The following is an 8,295-nucleotide window of genomic DNA, read 5'->3' as shown; positions in this document are numbered from 1 at the left end:
AGTAAGGAATAAAGGAAATGTATTCTGAAGGCCACATAAAACACTTCCTTCCCCAGCCTTCAGAATCAAAGGCAGATTGGGGGAGCAGCCAGCCCACGCAAAACAAGTCGGAGTCAGGGAACATTTAGGCCATAGTCAGGGTCATTGTCTGTCCAGCTGGCCAGCAGACGCCTTCTGCAATCTATACAGCTGACAACAACATGTACGGTTATGCCCAGTACTCAGTAAAAAATTCCTTATTTGTGTATTCCATTCAATCCTCTGTAAAGGAGAATTCCCTTGCAGATGTGTGTGTGTGAGCATGAGAGATGGAGACTGTCAAATGTATTTTCTATTCTGCATGACAAAGGAAAGCATAGCTGTGCCCCTCTTTCTACCACACATGCAACAAAAAAAACACTTGCAGAATATGGCTTTGAAGGTTCTATTTTGCAAAGAAGAAAAATATGCCAACCATTCGTCAATTCCATATCAAAGGTTTTTGCATGACATGTTAAAATGCTATTTCCCATTAATTTTATGCATCTTAAGCAGGCTGTTTACTATAAATGCTGCCAGGTAGATTTCTGGAAACCTTTCTTGAAATGCTTTTTCGCTTTTTACCTGTAAAATAGCACAACCAGTAAACATCTGTTTTATGTGAGTCAGTAAATGTAGACCCAGATAGAGCCTGTGTGTGTATGGATGGATGAATATATGCAGCAATTTCCGTGTGAACATGGCACTGAGCCTACACACACACACACACACACACACACAGCTTCCTTTAATAAAACAGGTATTCTAACCACTTGGAAATACAGCCAGAAATAATAATCTATTTCTTTCATTATAACATAAAAGAAAAAAAAACACACATACAGTAAAATCCTTAAACTATCACAAGCACACCTAACACAGTAAATAAAAGAATTAGAAAATGCTAAAAACCACAGTGATTCCATTTTCTCCTGTCAAATTTTTTCACTGGCCATGAGTGAGTATATGCACAGAGCATTTCTCAGGACTAAAGGTGCACACCTGATTTTGCCACCGTTTTCCTTCATTTGGATGTGGCTGACTCACCATTTTCTTTCAGCGTCTGCATTCAGTGCCTGAGCAGTGGAAGGTCGGACTAGGGAGTGCTGCTGGCGTCCTCCAACCAGCTCCCTCGGGAACCCATCTGAAGAACTGGCACACCAAGGGCTGCCAGCACAGATGACAGCGCTCCGCGTCCAGCTTAGAACACGCTGTTAAGAGGCACTCCCTTCCTGTTCCAATGTGCTTTTAGCTCACTGTGAAACCCAAAGCTGCAAAAGTCTCATCCATCCACACACACACGTGCAGCACAGGCGAGTGTGCCTGCACACACTCCTGCAGCACAGCTGCAGAGCTCGAGCAGTAATCTGCACCGTGATTTGCATTAGTTTTCATCTTCAGGAGGAACAATAAACAATGAGAATGTGTGCAGATCGTGCCAGATCCTACCCCACAGCATTGTGAGCTGACAAGCAGAAGACAGCAGAACAAAAAGAGGCACTGGGAACTACAACCCCCTGACAAACAGCACAGGCATCAGGAAACCAGTCCTACTGGGCATGAGACGTCCTGAGAGCAAACATGGGGGGATCTTACCTGGCTCTCTGCTTGCTGCAGCGGACCCGAGCTCACCTAGCCTACCGAGGCAGTGACATGCTTCAGGGCCTCGCCGCCTGCCTCTGCGGCAGCCCTCACACCTCACTGCCTACAGCGCCGAGGAGTCTCGAAGAAGCCAAGCTCGCAACAGCTGGCCTGTCTGTGCTTGCTCCGCAAGACAGACAAGTTCACGCAGGCTCCGTCAACTTTCACCTCCACCGCTGAAGACAGGTTTCCCAGGGTTTCACCAGCAACTCCTGACCTCAGGGAGGGTAGGGGAACGTTCCAAACATTTCCATGCTCCGACTCCCAAAGGCTTGTCCCTTTAAACCCCTAAAGACGTGAAGGTCTTCCTTTTTACATTTTAAGCCTGCTGCACGTTATGCAGCTCTCTCTGTTTAACTATGCTAGACCATCGCAAAGCGTGCGTGACGCACGGTTCAACCCAACAGCCAGAACAGAGTAAAAGACAACATTCAATAGCCTATTTTATGTCCATTGAGATTCCTGGGTGGATTACACACTCACTAGGAATGTAATTCATCAACCTACTAACTAAGTGTTTCCGGAAATTTTACTGCTAGCAGCACTCCGGGGCGAAGGCAAAGCAGCCGCCGTCTGACCCTGACTTGCCCAATCCACCACCTTCGCAGTGCTCAAATTTACAGCGCCTGCACCCGCCAGGCCTCAGCACCACTGGCTGCCCGTACAGGAAGAAGCCTCCCACCCACCCACCCATCCCCTCAAGTCCTGGGCTGAGCCACCAGGACACATTTTCTCTCTCCAATCGGCTTCTGAAACTAACCTCTTATAAATTCCCAGCAGCTATTTCCACCATATTGTTTCAATTTAACAAGAGTGACTCCTACATTTTTTCCCCTCTTGCTCTTAAGCACCGAGCTGGTATATTAATGTTACGTCCCTTGTGCAGTTACATAAATCTGCAAGAAAAGTTGCATGGATATGTCTATAGTCCCTGGATGTGAGGTCAGCAAGTGTGGGTGGCCTGGTGCAATCGTGCTGAGAAGCAGAATGAGGGCTTAAGCCCATACTTAAGTATATGTCTTCGACTCCAAAGCCCACATTCCTTCCAGTAATTTTGATCTTCCGGTGTTATTTTACCAAGTGCCCAATCCCATTTGCCCCCTGCTACCTCCATACCCCAAATGCTTACTGGAGGCCACACAGGGGATGAATCCAACAAAAAGCTAGAGGCTGATTAAATATTTCATCACACTTGGTCCCCCAAAGGTATGTTCTTAATATGGGGTCATTACGAAAGTTTCGAGATACACAAAAATTGGGAAACATACAATCTGCACAGACAGAAACAAATGAAGCCCTCCCAGCAACACATAAGCTGAGCAAGTTGAAATGGGTGTCTGGCCAGGTGCAGTGGCTCACGCCTGCAATCCCAGCACTCTAGGAGGCTCAGGAGGGTAGATCCCTGAGCTCTGGAGTTGCGATCAGCCTGAGCAAGAACAAGACCCTGTCTCTACTAAAAACAGAAAACAAGCTGGGCATTGTGAGAGCACCTGTAGCCCCAGCTAGTCGGAGGTTGACGCAAGCAGATCACTTAAGCCTAAGACTCTGAAGTTGCTGTGAGCTGTGATACCACAGCACTCTACCCAGAGTGGTAGAGGTAGACTTTGTCTTGGGAAAAAAAGAAAAAGAAAGGACACTATCAACTGTGTTTCTTGGAAGTGAAATAATGAATCATAACACAGTCTGTCTCAAAAGTTTCATAGTCACCCATGTACTTACAAATTGAACAAGTCAATATGTACACTTTTAAATACCTTTTGTCTAACGATGGTTTTAGATTTACAGAGAAGTTGCAGCTATAGAGAGAGCTCCAGTATGTCCTGCCCTTAGTTTCCTGTTACTAACATCTGATTGCTGTGGTGTCTCTGTTATAGTTAAATGAACCGATCAGTATTAGTACATTGGTATAAACTAAAGCCCAGACTTTATTCAGACTTTCTTTGGACTTAATATCCTTTTTCTGCCAAAGAATCTACCCAGATACCGAATCACATTTGTTAGTGTCTCCTTAGATTGCTTTGGCTGTAACAGTACTTTAGAATGATTGTTTGTGTACCCTGCCCAGATTCACATGCTGAAGCCCCGACTCCCCAGGCTGAAGCCCCAACTTCCCAGGCTGAAGCCCCGACTCCCCAGGCTGAAGCCCTGACTCCCTAGGTGCTAGGAAGTGAGGCCTCTGGGAGGGTCTTGAGTGCGAGGCTTCATGAATGGGATCTATACCCTTCTAAGACACCTCCTTCACCCCTTCCACCATGGGAAGTCACACCAAAGAACCTGCTGGTGAATCAGAAAGCGAGCCTTCACCAGACACCAAATCTGCTAATGCCTTGTTATTGGACTTCCAGACTTAAGAACTGTGAGAAACAAATTTCCTCAGTTTATACGTCATGTGAGGTATTTTGTTACAATAGGCTAAACGGATAGAGACAGAAAGCGTCTCACTCTGCCCTTGTTTTGCTGCCCTGGACAGCTGTGAGGAGTACTGTTCAGGCATTCTGCAGTCTTTCAATTGGAACCGTCTGATGTGTCTATGGTTAGGGATGATGGACATTTGGGAGACATGGAGGTGAAGTGTCACTTTCACGACATGCGATCAAGGGTACTACTGTCAGCATGTGTCAGGAGATCAAAGTTTGTCCACCTGAGCTCTGTCACCTGGCAGGGTCAGTGCATGCTGGGTTTCCACACTGGGACACTCTCTTACCCGCACTATTCCTTACTGCACTCTTTGTAGTGGGGAACTTCCTCTGCTGAGCTCAAAGGGGCTTCCTCTGCTCAGCTTGAGCTGAAGGTGTGGGGGGTTATGCCCCACCTCCTGGAGGGTGTAGTAGCTACATAAATTATCTGCCATTTTTTTCTGCACAGCAGACTTATTTATTCTTTTATTTTTTTTTTTTTCAAGACACAGTCTCACTATGTTGCTCTCAGTAGACTGCCATGGCATCACAGCTCACAGCAACCTGAAACTCTTGGGCTCAAGCAATTCTCTTGCCTCAGCCTCCCAAGTAGCTTGGACTACAGGCGCCCACCACAGTGCCTGGCTATTTTTTTTTGTTGCAGTTGTCATTGTTGTTTAGCAGGCCTGGGCTGGGTTCAAACCTGCCAGCCTCATGTATGTGGCCAGCATCCTACCCACTGAGCTACAGGCACTACCCAGACTTATTTATTCTTAATTGACTGATTTATTCAATTATTTCTGTGTATCAATATGGGCTCATGGATTTGTTTTGGGGTTATAATCCACTATCATTTTTTTTGCTGTTGTTGTGTAAATTACTCCAGCTTTGACCATTGCTGGTTCCTGTGTTCCTTTGATACGCCTTCATTCTTGTTGCTGTTGGCTTTATTCACAGGTATCTTTGAGCCCTTCCTCTCTTCCTAGCAGTATAAGATGAGCCAGGCTCATCTTGTACTTTCTCTGCCCCAGTTGTTCCTCCAAGGAACCCCGGTTCCTTTCCCAGGAGAAGGGCACTAGAAACCAGGATCTGGGTGCTGGCTGGGTTCTAGGAGTCCCTCCTCAAAGGAGATGCTCCATGAATCATTTCTAAAGAGAAAACACTTTTATAATATTAAGGTTTACAATTTGGGTTTCCGCATAGCTTTTTTTCTTTTTTTTTACAGCAAGGCATAATCATCAGGACTTACAAGATGATCAAATATTTTCATACACTCTATAGTATCAGTACTGTTTAGGTGTCCAACCCAGTGGACACGAGACAATTTTTCAATGTGGTGCAGAAAAGCCAAAAGGTTGGATACCCTGATAGACTTAAATTACAAATCATGATCATAAACTGCATACTAATCTCTTTTTAAGTGACACAAAGATTTGTGCCCTTGAAAAATTCCACAGATAAAAAAGGATCAGAACAAAATAACCAACCACCCTAGCACCCTTCCCTTCCAAAAGAACTCTTCCTCCTCACCTCCCTGATAGCCTCATTGAAATCTTGAATCTTTTCCAAGTCACTTCACATTTGCTGAGTGGCACAGCTACCCCTTGTGGTCTTAAGGACAAGCTGCCCTGACCCACACTGTCACTGAGAAGTCAGAGGAGCTGGTGTTTACAGCTACAGCATCCTGTGTTCTCTTGAAGTTAAGCAACTATGCCCGAGAATAGGAAAATAAAAGTAACAGAAAAGTGCATATCATGTTGTAAGAAGCCTGCAAAACATCCAGGCAGAATGCCATTCAGTTGCGCCTTCTCTGTCCAGGAAGCACTCGTGTTCAAGGCCATTCCTACATCTTCCAACTGAATCCAATGCAGTTAGCAAACGTGTGCATAAATGGCCAGAGAATAGATATTTTCAGCTCTAGGAGCCATTTGATCTGTTACAATGACTCAATTTTCTGTCATTACAGACAGGCAGCAGTCACAATCTGTGAGCAAACAGGTGGGGCTTTGTGGCCCCAAAACTTTATTTGCAGACCCAGGCAGGGGGCCAGAGTTGGCTTGAGGGCCAGTGTACCAGACCCATGACTAAACCACTGGTTACACAACAATCTCCTCTGTTGAATAATGTAGACAGCTGCTTCCCTAGAACTGGAAACCAGACCCAGCTAGTCCACACAGAGGTGAAAGTTGCTCTGCTCCCACGTGCACTTCCATTTCCAAGTGCATCTTACCTGGACCCCCAACTTTCCTTGGTTCTACACCATCCAACACCATGTGATTTGACGTGCTCCTCTGAGATACCGTATCATAAACTGTGAGAACCAGACTGCAGACAACTCCAAGGAAGCCTGTGAGATACAGCCTAAAGGGTGTGCAGTATTGCCAAGGAGAAGGAGGAGGGCCAGGAACTCTGGTGCACATGCTGCAGGCAGAGACACACGGAGGACAGAGGAGACCCCAGGTAACTGGTGCAGAGACGCTCATGGCAGCATGGAGAATCTCCACACAGAAGCATAGTCTGTAGCAGACACACTGTGATTCTATTCAAGAAGCTAATGCGGGTTCTGCTGATAGACCTCCCACACATTTACACGGTAAATAGGAGGCAGGGCAGCTGCACAAACACAGATGGCCTCGCAAGAAGGCAGCCAGGGAGTCCTGCCAGCTGACACCCACATCCCTGATGCCCACAGAACTTGGAGGTTTTGCTCACCTTAGCTCCTGCTTTAAGCTGGAGGGAATGTGGAGAAGGAAGCAGGGGTCCCTGTGGCTGCTGGCTGTGGTGGGACAGTATGGGTGCTGCCCCTAGCTGACGGGACAAATGAGGTGTGAGGGCCAGCCAGTCTTCACTCCTCAGGCCTGTTAAGGATGGCAGCCAGGTCATACAATGGCTGTGGTCATGTTGCTGGTAGGGCTAAGTGGTCACTGTAGGGACATCACAGACCTCAGACCTACGAATACTGACCGTTTGGTCTCCCACAAAGTCTGACGACTTCTGAGCCACAGACACTGAATGCACAGAACCCATTTTAACAAAAAACAGAAATGAAAATGATTTTTATAGATTTTGTTGACTGAGTTTTTTAAAAATTTAGATAAAATTTACCTACTGTTAAATGCACCCTTTGAAAAGGTACAGTTCAGTAGTTTATAGGACATTTGGAGCTGTGCAACCATCAGGACCATGTCATTCCACCTTTATCACTCCAAACAGAAGCCCCATGCCAATTCAGCAGGCTCCCCTGCTCCCTGAGGCCCTTTTGCCTATTCTGGACATTTTATATAACTGAAATCACATAGTATGTGACTTTGATTCTTTTTTATTGTAGTGCTAAATGCATCTAAATATATACTCTGTTTCAGTTTCCTATCTTTAGGGCCCAGAGGCGATAAAACACAAAAGAAGGCTCGGCGCATGTGGCTCAAGTGGCTAAGGCGCCAGCCACATACACCTAAGGTGGCGGGTTCAAATCCAGCCTGGGCCTGCCAAAACAACAATGATGGCTGCAACCAAAAAATAGCTGGGTGCTGTGGCAGGTGCCTGTGGTCCCAGCTATTTGGGAGGCTGAGGCAGGAGACTTGCTGGAGCCCAGGAGTTGGAGGTTGCTGTGAGCTGTGGTGCCACGGCATTCTACCTAGGGGGATAGCTTGAAGCTCTGTCTCAAAAAAAAAAACCACACACACACAAAAGAAATTTTAAAGTTATATGCAAGCAGAACTCTGAAGGCCCTGCTGCTCATTGTAGGGGCCTGGGCTGAGGATGAGCTGGGGGACACATGGCCCCAGGCCCTGCAGCATGCTTCTGGGTCCAGCTAAGAAGGCTTGGCAGGTGTTGCAGGAGGACCCATTCCAATCATCGCTTTTCTCTGGACTAACAGGATACAGATCACATTGAAGACTAACCCTTGCACGCAGGAGGCGCACTGCTTCCACAGGAACCCTGGACTTACTCTTTCCTCCCAACCAGTGTCAATGAAGTTGTCACCACAGACAATGAGATATTCTCTCTCTCTCTCTCTCTCACACACACACACACACACACACGAGTTGCGTCATGTACACCGGCCACAATATATTGATAGGAACTTTAAGATTTAGCAGAGAGACCTAGGTGAAGTGGCTCCTGCCTGAAATCTCAGCAATTTGGGAGGCTGAGGTGGGAGGATTACCTGAGGCTGGGAGTTTAAGGTCAGCCTGGGCAACATAGAGACCTCATCTCTACAAAACATACAAAACTAGCC

The 8,295-nt window shown here is 46.5% G+C and overlaps 1 protein-coding gene across 3 annotated transcripts in view; it reads right to left on the bottom strand.

Moving 5' to 3' along the window:
- LOC100952101 (protein Shroom2) overlaps positions 1–8,295 on the bottom strand; it is a 67,239-nt gene that overhangs the window by 29,092 nt on the left and 29,852 nt on the right. The window contains exon 1 of one of the 3 annotated variants that reach the window (XM_023515052.1): positions 6,286–6,326. The exons of the other annotated variants lie outside the window; for them this stretch is intronic. The gene's annotated coding sequence lies outside the window, so the exon portion shown is untranslated. Of the gene's footprint in view, positions 1–6,285; positions 6,327–8,295 lie in introns of those variants that run through there. 3 annotated transcript variants of the gene reach the window in all.

The sequence above is a fragment of the Otolemur garnettii genome, unplaced genomic scaffold, assembly GCF_000181295.1.
Source record: "Otolemur garnettii isolate 467f Iridium unplaced genomic scaffold, OtoGar3 scaffold00065, whole genome shotgun sequence".
NCBI classification, from domain to species: Eukaryota; Metazoa; Chordata; class Mammalia; order Primates; family Galagidae; genus Otolemur; species Otolemur garnettii.
This window is presented reverse-complemented; position numbering and strand designations above follow the sequence as displayed.